A 13,541-nucleotide genomic window follows, 5' to 3' on the forward strand; every position below is an offset into this window, starting at 1 on the left:
CTCGGATTTTATGAAAACTAGCTTATAGACATGTGCTACAGCACAGGTTGAATAACAAAATAAATTAAATTAAATGTAATAAAAAAATATTCATGCTGTAAATAAACTTCTCGGAAGCAAAGGAAGTGTTGGTGCTGCAATAAATGATTATAGGAAAACTTAAATGAATCAAGAATAGATTCAGAGGCGGGAAAAAACATGCATTAACTTTGGAAGGTTTGGAGCTGCAGTTAATGATTTGATTAAAAATTTAAAAACAAATGGTTTGTAATTAGTATTGTGATGTATAATGTTTTTTTAAAATATTTTTTGTTTGAAAGTTGATTTAAATAATTATTTTTTAAAATTTTATTATTTTTTATATTAGCATATTAATATTATTAAAAAATACTAAAAAATATCAATTTAATATTTTTTTTCAAAAAAATATATTTAAAAAAAATACTAAAAAAATGAAAGTCACCGCAATCCCAAATAGAATCGTTGTTTTTATGAACGTGCTTCATGAATTTATCTTGAACGGTGTTATTTATGCTCCATAATATATTATTTTTATCTTCTATTTTGTTAAATATGCCCTTCATTCATTTTTTTTTTAAATGAAGGGCATGGTGGAAATGCAACTAAATACAAGTCATTTTTTGTCCTCACAAAAATTTTAATTTATTCTGCTAGTATATATATATATATATAAAGCCTAAGGAATTGGTTTTTCATAGGTTTTAATGCAGCATTATTTTGTTGTATTATATGTATGCATTGACCCGTTCTATTCTACCATATTTATCGTTCTATAAAAAAAAAAAGGTTTTAATTGAAGTGGAAAATAATAATAATTGAAAATTTGCAAGTACTTGTCAATAAGAGTTTTCTATAACAATGTTTTTGTGCCTTTTGTCATATTACTCTTGTTTTTTGCCAAAGGAAAGGAATATTTGCATGCATTATCATTCCAAACAGAGGTCTAGATAGCAGTTCATGAGAACAATGACTTATAATTAAATTTATACATCAATCTTTTCTGTTACTCTACAGAAAATAATGTTTGTTGACTCCCAAGAATAATTATGTAGATTTTAAAAATAAATTAATGTTAATTAAAAAAAATCTCAACCAAGTTTTTCTGAAATTTTGTTAATTTTTGTTTGTTATTCGAACTGATTGAGTCATTAAATTTCAAATTTTAGTCTAAATTTAATAACTATGATATTGAACAAATTAAAACCATTAAAAAATACTAAATTAATATATTTTCAGGCAAGCACACCAGAAACCACTCACTGAATCCAACCAAAGTTCTGATAGCAAGATCCTCTCATTGATACAAGAATTGAGAGGAACATAACAACAGACAAAAGTCGATCCATCAAAAAAGGAGAAACTGTGGTGGAAGATGGAAAACTTGCTCGAGAAGTAGTACTGTAATAGTATAAAGGTTGAAGGCTAAGCTGCCCAGAGAAAAAGGGCTATAAAGACACAGAAAAGTGGAATCAATTATTCGTCTCTTTGTACGAAAAGAGAGACCCATCCTTAAAAATTTAATGCTACCTTTAAGAGTGGCTTGTTTCGTTCAGACTAATGATTCGACTACACAAGTCTTCCTCGAATCTTCCTAGTATCCTATCGCTTCTTCTTCTTTTTTTCTTTAAGTAGCATGCTAAAAAATTAGAAAAATAACAAATTTTAAAATTTAATTAAAAATAACATAATTTAGCTAATTATAAGTAATATTTACAACTTGATAATGGTACACAACACATGCGACTCAACTCTCAGCAAAAAAAAAAAAAAAAACCAACAATTCATGATTCATAATTCAACATGATTAGAATTCAAATCAGCTTTAATTTAATTTTAACTAAATTTATAATTAAACAAAATCAATTCTCAAGTATATCATTTTAACTATATCAACTCTTGAATGGATCTAGAATACTTTTGGAAAAGCCTGCACTAAAATTGTGCCAACTCATGGATGGATATGGATATGAAATGCTCGTGAATAAGGCTGCCTCGCCGACTAATTGTCCTCGTTCACGAGAAAACAAAGGTGCACTTATATGATCTTCTCTATCCCACGACAGGAAAGCAACAGACATGAATCCCTCATTCTCCTTAAAGATTTGCAAATTCCTAGACTTCATTAAGAATTTAACTGCTACTTCATCGAAACTGACCAGGAAAGCCAACATGATCAGCTCCGAGAGTGCACTTATATGATGTTCTCTATCCCACAACACACCCTCAACTATAGCTTCAGAGAAATAAGTCGCATGTTTCACGCGAATTTCGGGTCCACCAGCCTTGTACGGCTTCCGCGTAAAAAACTTTGAGCTCTTTCTATCCCTGCGGATCGTTTGGCTCTGTAGTGCACTTATATGATCATTTTGACTTTCACAATCTCCCCCAAAGAGAGTGATAAACTATAGTTAACGTTAATTGGCTCTGTAGTCACCAAGGCGGTGATGTTCAGGAGGCGCTGAACAGCTTAATGCTTCCTTTTCGCTTCCATATCCAAAGAAGGATCAGCTAAAAAGCCAATAAAGAGCCGAACCAGCACTTTCCCAATAAAAAGGATTCCTGGATCCACCTGTTTGATTTTCACCCTGTCTGTCATGGACAATTCTTCCTTCCGTGCTGATTCAGAAATTGTTCGAACCCCAATTTTCCTGTATATCTGAAACAACTTACTGGGGGGGCAAAGAAGGAAGGCTCGGCTGAGGATACCAGGCAAGTACTGGTCGAGGAGAAAGTTTTTCAAAAAGCTCCTTCAGAAGAAGGTCATCAGTTAAAAAAACATCATGCTTGTCGAACAACAAAATTTCTGCACAGTCATAATGAACAGGAAATTTCATTAATCCATCAGCAACAGTTCTCTCCACCTCTGAGCTCCATTGACTCATGACACACTCCCAGAAAGCACACCAATGAGCATATGATAATTGGTGCCCTGAAGTGTCCCAAACTTTCCAGAGCTTGAAGTGAGCGTCAAATGATGGATTAGAAGTGACATTAAACGCAGAGGATAAGAAACAAAGCAAGGTCGGCTCATAGTACTCCTCCAAAAAATTGAACTGCTGACCAAAAAGACCGTCTTTATTGTGCAGGACACATTCTACTGGATTAACCCACTTACCATTCTCAAGTCCATCAGGGATCCAAATCTTTCTGGTTGCATTGCTTTCTGGCTTCCAAGCATGTTTTCTAAAAAAGTAGTATATTCTAACAATAGCAGAAAATTCAGAATGGTAATTTAAGTTACTTGCTAGCAATGAGCATCCTTTTTCTACTTCAACAGTAACTGCTATAGATCTCAGCTCTTCCCTATATAATGTGATGTTAGAACCATAAAACTCTTCATCAATGAAAGGTCCATCAATGCTCTTCACGTAATAGCTGCATTTGGAATCAAACAAGCAGCGGTTGTCCGGAATTATGAAGCCAACATTGATCTTTAACCACTCTTTGTTAGTAAGTGGAGACAAATAATGTCCCATCATATATAAGTGAAAATACCTGATTTCTCACTTTGCACATGATGGAGGATACAATTGGTGATATAAATCATGACATGATTTATACCTCTTCACTCCTATTTGTATATATATATGCTCAATAAAGAGTTGCGGGTTAAGGTGTGCAAAATATAGAGAGAACAGAAGAGAAGAAAGAGTAGAGAGAACTTGAGTGTAGAGTTGAGTTGAGAAAAGTTTTCTCCTCCTCTTTGTTTGTATTGTTTCTTTAAGTGATTAATACAAACCAGTAGCTCCGTGCAGTAGACAAGTTGTCGAACCACATAAATTTATATGTTTGAATGCTTGAATGTCCCAACAACTAGTATTAGAGCTTGTTCTTGAAAAAAAGGGTGTTTGATCTAATCTCAAAAATCAAAGTTCTCAAAACATGTTTTTGAACATACCATCGTGTAGAGAAAGACAAGACGAATCCACTAGTGAAAACCCAGCGAAGAACCGACATCCTGCATGCCCGCACGTGCCGACAGCAGCACTGCTCACTCACATCGACGCGCCCCATGCGCTCCAAGGGTCTTCTTCGCTCAAATATCTACAACTAAACCGGGTTGACCCGACACTTTAGCACAAAGTCAGCAACCACAGTAGCAATTCTGCACAGTTAGCAGTCACGTCACCTGGCACGTCACTGTCCACGGCGAACAGAAAATCTAAGTGAATCTGCCACGTCATCATATGTGGGTCTGTTTTGCTTATGTGTCTGACACGTCATCATAGTCACGTCATCATACTAGATTTTGATCCAGTGCGACACATCCACTATTCCTCCTGACACGTGGCTTCATCTGTAGCGTCTAGTAATCCAAAAGTTTGATTGATAAAATCTGAGCCATCCAAAGTTCGATTTAAATGATTTCAGTGTCGTTTCCAATATTTTTTGCCATTCCAGACACCTCTGTAAGGTCAAATTTGATAGATTCAAATCCGAGACATATTAAAAATGGCAGATGAAACAAAGGCTGCTGGAATTGAAAAATACAAATTGAAGACTATCTATATGGGAAGAAACTTCATCTTCCTCTGTTAGGGAGCAAACCAGAAAATATGTCAAAAGAAGATTGGCAAATTCTTGATAAACAAGTTTTGGGCATTATCCGGTTGTTATTGTCAAGAAGAGTTGCTCATAATGTTACAAAAGAGAAATCCACAACAAGATTGATGGAAGCCTTGTTTGGGATGTATGAGAAGCCCTCAGCAAATAATAAAGTGCACTTGATGAAGAAATTGTTCAACCCGAAAATGACAGAAAGCACCTCTGTTACACAGCATTTTAACAACTTCAATACCATCACAAATCAAATGTCATATGTTGAGATTGAGTTTGATAATGAGATCCGTGCATTCATTTTGCTAGCTTCACTTCCAAGCAGTTGGGAAGGTATGAGAATAGTTATAAGCAACTCAGCCGGAAAATCTAAACTGAAATATAATGACATCCGAGACTTGATTTTAGTTGAAGAAGTGCGAAGGAAAGACTTAGGTGAAAGTTCAAATTTAGGTTCAGCTCTCAAAATCAACACTCGAAGGAGGAGACAGAATAGAGACTTATCTAGAAGCATATCAAAATCAAGTTACATAAGTAAAAGTAAGTCTGGACCCAGAAAGTAGGTTGAATGTTTGAATTGTGGTAAACCTAGTCATTTCATGAGGAGTTGCACAAAACTGAAAAAACTTGAAGCTGACTTTGCAAATGCTATTACAGATGAGGTACAAGATGCTTTGATTCTTGCTGTACAAAGTCCAATTGATGATTGGGTCCTTAATTCTGGTGCTTCATTCCACTGTACACCACACCATAAAATGATGCAAAACTATGTTGTTGGAGATCACGGTGTAGTCTATCTGGCCGATGGATAACTAATGGATATTGTGGGTATATGAGATGTGCAAATCAAGACAATGAATGGATTTATATGAAACTTACAAAATGTAAGGCATGTTTCTAAACTAAAGATAAAGTTGATCTCAGTTGGACAACTTGATGATAGTGGTCATTCAATCTTTTTTTCTGGAGGTATATGGAAGGTATCAAATGGAGCAATGGTTTTGGCTTGTGGAAAGAAAATCAACACCCTGTATATGACCACAAGATTTTTAGACATTATTGCTTTTACTGAAGCAGAAAATCAGGCATAGCTATGGCACTGTAGACTTGGTCATATGAGTCAAAAAAGGACGAAGATACTTCAGTCAAAGGGAAAGCTGCCAGAGTTAAAAAAAAATATTAATCTAGACATTTGTGAAAGCTGTGTTCTTGGAAAACAAAAGAAGCTTAGTTTCTTAAGGTTTGGCAAAACCTTAAGACCAAGAAAGTTAGAACTGGTACATACAAATTTATAGGGATCGGCTCTAGTAGCATCTCTTGGAGGCTCTTGGTATTATATAACTTTCATTGATGACTTCAGTAGGAAGGTATGGGTCTACTTTCTGAAAAATAAATCTGATGTGTTTGAAAGATTCAAGAAATGAAAGGCTATGGTTAAGACTGAATTAGGTTTGAAGTTAAAATGCTTAAGATTTGATAATGGAGGAAAATACATTGATGGAGGTTTCAAAGAGTATTGCACTGTCAAAAGTATCAGAATATTCCAAGCACACCACAACAGAATGGCATTGCTGAATGAATGAACATGACCATCAATGAACGAGCTAGAAGCATGAGGTTGCATTCTGGGTTACCTCAAACATTTTGGATTGATGCAATTCATACTGCAGTTTACTTAATCAACTGTGGACCATCAGTTTCTTTAGAGTTCAGACTGTCCGAGGAGTATGAAGAGGAAAAGAAGCACAACTCTCTCATTTAAAGGTCTTTGAGTGTGTTTCCTATGTGCATATAGATTCTGATGCTTGTAACAAACTAGATGCCAAATCCAAAAAATATTTCTTCATTGGCTATGGAGATGAAGAATTTGAATTTCGGTTCTGGGATGATCAGAACAGAAAAATTATTTGAAGCAGGAATGTGATCTTCAATGAGAAAGTTTTTTACAAAGACAAATCAAGTGCAGAAACAAATATGGCTGATTCATATACAAGTCCACAAAAATCTGAATTTATAAGATTAGAAGGGCTTCCCGATGTTACTGAGCAGAACAAAACTCAAGAGTCTTTACAAGAAGATTCAAGCATATTTGTACCCACTACTACACAAAAAGATACGAAGTCATGTGAACCAACTGTTTATGTTCGCAGGTCTTCAAGGACTATAAAGCCCCCACAACGGTTCACACTTCTACTAAATTATATTTTGCTGACAGATGGTGATGAACCATTAACTTATGAAGAATCCTTACAAGATGGAAACTCGAGCAAGTGGGAGTTAGCTATAAAGGATGAGATAGAGTCGTTGTTGAAGAACAAGACTTGGGAGCTAACCACACTATCTGAAAGAAAGAAGGCTTTGCAAAATAGGTGGGTTTACAAAGTAAAGACTGAGCATGACGGAAGCAAACGGTTCAAGGCAAAACTTGTTGTAAAAGGCTTTCAACAAAAGAAAGGAATTAACTACTCTAAGATATTTTTTCCAATTGTGAAGCTCACAACAATCAGAGTTGTTCTAGGGATAGTAGGTGCAGAAAATTTACATCTTGAACAATTAGATGTAAAAACAACATTTCTTCATGGTGAATTGGAGGAAGACATTTTCATGCAACAACCAGAGAGGTTTGCAATATAAGGAAAAGAGAACCAAGTCTACAAGCTAAAGAAAAGCCTATATGGTTTAAAGTAAGCTCCAAGATAGTGGTACAAGAAGTTTGACAACTTCATGTGTAGTTCGGGATATACAAGATGTCAGGCTGATCTTTGTTGCTATGTCAAACATTTTGACAACTCCTATATCATTATTGTATATGGATGATATGTTGATTGCAGGATCCAGCATGGAAAAGATTGACAAGTTGAAACAACAGCTGTCAAAACAGTTTGAAATGAAGGATCTAGGAGTTGGTAAACAAATATTTGGTATGAGAATCATTAGAGATAAAGACAAAGGCATGTTAAAGCTTTCACAAACAGAGCATGTCGAGAAGGTTCTCAGCAGGTTTAGTATGGATAATGCTAAACCAATAAGTACACCTCTGGGGAATCATTTCAAGCTCAGTAGAGACTAGTCACCAAAAACTGAGCTAGAATGTGGATACATGGATAAGATTCCATACTCCTTAGCTATCAGCTCTTTGATGTATGCTATGGTCTATACCAAACCAGACATTGCCCATACAGTGGGAGTTGTAAGCCGATATATGAGCAATCCTGGAAAGCAACATTGGGAGGCGGTGAAATAGATCATGAGGTACTTAAAAGGTTCATTGAAGACATGTCTTACCTTCACAGCTGGTGGTTTAAAACTTGAAGGTTTTGTAGACGTTGATCTAGTAGGAGATGTTGATAGCAGAAAGAGTACTACAAGATATATATATATATATATACTTTAGGAGGCACTGCTATTTCTTGGAGTTCTACCTTGCAAAAGATAATCGCTCTTTCAATAACAGAAGCTGAATATATTTTAGTCTTAGAATCTGCAAAAGAGATAGTATGGCTACAAAGTTTCCTGAAATAATTGGGTAAGATGAATGGAAATGATACTTTGTATCGCGACAGTCAGAATGCAATCTTCCTTGCCAAGAATGCAATATTTCACTCTAGGACCAAGCACATTCAGATTAAATATCACTTCATCCGACAATTGTTAGACAATGAGCAATTGATGCTAGAAAAGGTCTGTGGAAGCAAGAATCCAACTGACATGTTAACCAAAGAAGTTACACTTGATAAACTGAGGTTGTGTAAAACTTTAGTTGGTCTTTAAGGATAAAAGATATAATTTTATTGTTTGTTTCTAAGTGGGAGATTGTTAATAGTGGAGACAAATAATATCCCACTAAATGCAAGTGGGAATACCTAATCTTCCACTTTGCACATGGTGAAGGACACAATTGGTGGTATAAATTATGGCATGATTTATATCCCTTCACTCTCATTTGTATATATATATGTTCAGTTAAGAGTTACAGGTTAAGGTATGCAAAACACAGAGAGAACAGAAAAGAATAAAAAGCAGAAGAGAGAGTTTGAATGTAGAGTTGAGTTGAAAAGAGTTTTTTCCTCCTTTTTGTTTGTATTTTTTTTGAGTGATTAATATAAACCAGTAGCTTCGTGGAATAGACAAGCTGTTAAATTATGTAAATTTGTGTGTATTTAAATGCTTAAATATCCTAATAATCTCGACGAGCATTTTTCAGAAAAGTCTCAGGTAAGGAGTAATCTTTTTCTTGCAATAAAACTCGGATGCACTCCAGCAAAGAAAACACATTTTCAGAAGTTGTGTGACAGGGATTCTGATGAAAATAAATACCAGCCGCCACAAACTTCACACCAGCTTTAACTTCAAAAACAATTCCCATCTTCTTCAACTCCTTCTTACATTCATGAATGCTCTTCCCTTAAAAATTGTCATTATCATCATTGAAAGGAAGGAGGGTAAATGGACAGATCGACTCCCATTCGGGACCATACAAAATGCAGCTTCCTGGAGATCTATAGTCACCGAGCCGAGTCCACAACCAATTCACTTTTCGGATGCACATCGTCAGACGTGAAGGAAATTTATGAGAAGTTCTCTTTAGCTTTCTGTAGCATGAAAGAAAGGAAAAAAGATTCTCTCTTGTAATGGAAGACAATGTTGCTTGCCGCTTTAAAGATTGGACATACACCTTGACAACCTCCTTAAAATCTACCGTCATTCCAACCGCTCCAACTCATTTTTTCTGAGTGGCGATGCGGCCGTCATAGAAATTATGACCTATCAGTGGGACACTGTTGAAAACCTGTAGAAGGCAGCCCCATTCTGGATATAAAAAGAAGAACCTCCACTGTCAGAGAAGAGAGAAATGAAGACATAATGTTGTCAACAACCATCTGGTAATTTCCACCGAAGTCAATTATGACACCAAGCAACTGAAGTTCTGGTTTGAAAGAATGAATTTCTTTACCATATTCATCTTCATCAATGAATGGTATTTTACTGATTTGCCTTGCAATTTTCCACTCCTCATTGTACAGCATACATCCAACTGGAGACCTTCTCCCATGGGACGTTTTTAGCCATCTTCCTTCTCTAATTCTACTAACAAAGTGATTCAAAGACAGAGAATTTTGCTTCAAAAATTTGATGAAACTGAGCATTGATATCACATTGGTTCTAGACAAAGTGGATGAAGCTCCAAGAGACATCAGATAATTTCCAATAAATGCGTTCGCTTCCCTATATTCGCACATGACTCCAATTGTCTTTAGCTCCTCTTTATACTCCTTGATTTTATCACCATAAAAACTCTGGTCAATTAACGGGATATCAACAAGCACAGTTCCAGTCTGCAAAATGGTTCCCCAGTTTGAACTCCCACCATCTGAAGCAAGTAGGAATGACTCTGATGGTGGCCTGTAACCTGGAGAATCAGTAATCGTAATTTCCAGCCAGCTACCTTCCTTTATGCAAGTTAAGAACTTTTTTGGAATGGAGATTCCTTTGTGTTGTAGCTACCGAATCCATTCCAACAGCAGAAATGCATTCTGTTTTCTAAGTGGTCCCTGAAAGGGTTGTTGGATAGTAATGGTGCATGACGACATAAAGGCATGTTGTTAGAATTCCGGCTTTGGAAGGAGATATGTGTGGAATATCAGCAGCTTTGACATGTGTTGAAAGGAACTCTATAAATTGTTTTCCTGATTTGCATGTGCCGGCTGTTGGGAATTCCGACCGGTGATGTACTGATATTTGCTCATAGGAGGCCAAGCACACTGACACAATATTTAACGTGGTTCGGCAAAACCGCCTACATCCACGGGAGAAGCCATTACATTATGTAGGGAGAGTACAAGATTTACAACAATAGAGGAGGAGGAATCATCCCCTCTTTGAGCAACTCTCAACCTCACTCTATTTCTCTCCTTTTGTGCTGCAATGGCAGCCCACTCTCTCCTACATTTCTCACCTCTTTGGCTCTACTTCCTCTCTCATTTTGCTCTCTCATATATGCCTCTATTTATAGGCATTCATGGAAGCTCTTCTTGGTTTGTTGTCAACATTGATGGCTACCAACTCTAGCTCATTCAACAATGGTGGCCACCAACTCTATCTCATTCAATAATGGTGGCTACCAATAGTCAATGGTAAATGGTTGGTGCCTTACATGAAATGGCAACCAACCTAACAATCACCCCCTTTGCCATTCATGTGGGGCAACTGTCCTCTTGCTTCTTCAACACAAGCTTGCATCTTGCAGCTCTTCCAAGCTTTCCAATCTGAGAGCATCTTTGGCCAAGTTTATAGGTACTCGCCAAACCTTTCAATCATCAGAGTAACCATAGCACACCTTTACACAAAAGGATCACTGTAACCAGATGGTTTGCCACATCACATCTGAATAGTGTTAACGCTTGTCTCTGGAACAACCATGCTCGGTCCGGAATGATTCATCAAGCCTCACATCAAGGCTTATAACACCCCCTCAAATGGATATTTCAAGTGCGACAATCATTATCTGAGTATCTTAATATGATCACAAGCTCACCACTCTTCCAAGAGTTTACTCATCTAAAAGTTGCGTCTGCCCTCTGTTCCACCCTAGGAACCACGCCTTACTTCTCCATGAGTCTCCCACTCTTAGTCTCAAGAGTCCAGGTAGCTTTCCACCTTTAACCATGGGGGCAGCCCATAAAAGGTTGATCCATATCTGTCTTCATACTTTGAGTATTACAATGCCATTATCGAGCTCACCACCTTGACAAGAGTCAACTTGTTCCCAGAACTGTGCATGCCCTCTGCTCCTTCATAGCAGCCGCGTCTTAATGCTCCACAAGTCATCCACTTATTGTCCAAGGCAAAAGTCTTCTAGCTCATTGATCTTTAGCATGGGGGCAATATCCATGAAAGTCAATCCTGCATTTGTCTCCATACTCATCATAGCCTTTTTATTGGTTATCCATTTGTCCACTCATACCTAGCCATCACATTGGCTCTGGGGCGTTCTGAACTGGGCTCCTTCCACAGCCCTCACACCTTCTCCTGAGGTGTCTCCGCTCGTCGTCATGCGGCGGTCTAAACTTGGACTTATATAACGGTCCTCACACCTTCTCCTGAGGTGTCTCTGCCTGTCTTCATGAGACGGTCTGAAATTGGACTCATATCATGGTCCTCACACCTTCTCCTAAGGTGTCTTTGCCTGTCGTCATGAGACGGTTTGAACTTGGACTTATATAACGGTCCTCACACCTTCTCCTGAGGTGTCTCTGCCTGTTTTCATGAGACAGTTTGAAATTGGACTCATATCATGGCCCACACACCTTCTGTCTGAGGTGTCTTTGTTCGTCATAAAGCAGTCACATCCTCCTTCATCGGGGATGTCTCCAGTGACTAAGATTCTCTATCACCATGTGGACTTGGGAGAGTTCATTGCCACTGATCACATAGAAAGAGAAAGTTGCGGTATACTCCTCGCAATCCTCTACCTCGATTTCTATGTTTGGAGCTTCTACGTCTTTCATCATAGGCGGTCGCCTTTTATCACAGGCGTTTGCACCCCCTCAATTAGGTGCATCTGCAACAGCTCATCCTTTCATCCTTGCATGCATTGAAAGGTCCTCGTTTGTTGCCTTTATCAAGAGCACAAGAGACTTTTTGTTGTACAACTTTTTCATAGTCTCTGCTCTGAGCTTCATCTAGGAACTTTTCTTCTCCTTGCACCTGTTGTCTCATTATAGTACCTCGTTGGATCCTTCGAGTACTCCTACACAATCTTCGTGTGCTCTCGTGCAATTTTGGTTCTCCAGATTTCTCCTTATTCCTTGCTTATGTTTGACAGCAGCTCATCCTGTCACAACATTTATCCAAGTCAAAATAGGGAGCCAATCTTTATCCCTTTGCTGTATTGCTCTTCCATTATCAGGGTCTTCATCAATTCTCCCCTCGAGAAATTACAGTCACCGAATCTAACTTCCTTGGAGAAATCACCACTCCATCAGATCCTTGATCATACGGAACCCAACTGTTCCTTTGTGCCGTCATTCTGCTAGTCTTCAACAGTTTCATAACAAACTGTCACATATACGAAAATAGTACCGTATGGATAATCCTTCCACTAAGCAAGTTCCCAGGAAAGATTGGAGGGGTCACAACGGTCCCGCTTAAAACCCAATCTCCTAGCCAGAACTTCTTAGGTCATATCTATCCATCGTACTGTCTTTTCGTATATACAACCATTTGCTAGCTTTGTCGTGGCTTTCCTTTACAAGTGATCTAGGGTATCCTGGTTTTATACTTGATTTCTCAACATCTGGCGAGACTACCAGTGCTCAGATTCGTCAAGATTGGTCTTCATCAAATTTCACTCTCCACCTCAAATTATCCACATGATCGGGTGTTTAGAGTGTCCCAATTTTAACTTCCCTCAAGGCAATTAAAATTCCCCACATAATAGTTCAACACATGTAATTGGGCAAACATGTGTGATTTCTTCTTCTTCAGCTCCATCGACCACCATGATGACCATCAGATGCCTCCTAATCGGGCAATCTCTCTTTAATAATTCATCACTGCCTTTTATGATCTCAATCTCAATTATCGAATCGTACCATTGCATCCGGAATGATCAAATTAGCTGGAAACAAGTCTAAAATCGTCCAAATCGCACTTTAAACGGCTAAGATTTGATCAAAACAATTATGGCCTGATAAACAGCCTAGATTCAATCTCAGAACCGGTTCCATGTAGACTCCACCACACAGAATCCTGTCCCTCAGCTTGCGGCTCGGCTCGGCTCGCGCTGGTGACGTGGCAGTGGGTCCCACAATGATGACATGGTTGATGACTGGTGCTGACATGGCAGAGCTGACGTGGCCGCTGACTGGTCAGAGTGCTGATGTGTCAGGTGATGTGTCTGATGACTGTGCAGAACTGCTGACGTGGCAGTTTGACTGGTCAGAGTGCTGATATGTCAGGTG

General features: G+C 38.0%; 1 pseudogene; it reads right to left on the reverse strand.

The window, feature by feature from the left end:
• Nucleotides 1–1,910: 1,910 nt before the first annotated feature.
• The window catches only part of LOC105138598 (uncharacterized), a 24,840-nt pseudogene continuing 13,209 nt past the window's right edge, over nucleotides 1,911–13,541 (reverse strand).

The sequence above is a fragment of the Populus euphratica genome, unplaced genomic scaffold, assembly GCF_000495115.2.
Source record: "Populus euphratica unplaced genomic scaffold, PopEup_1.0 scaffold79.1, whole genome shotgun sequence".
Classification (NCBI taxonomy): domain Eukaryota; kingdom Viridiplantae; phylum Streptophyta; class Magnoliopsida; order Malpighiales; family Salicaceae; genus Populus; species Populus euphratica.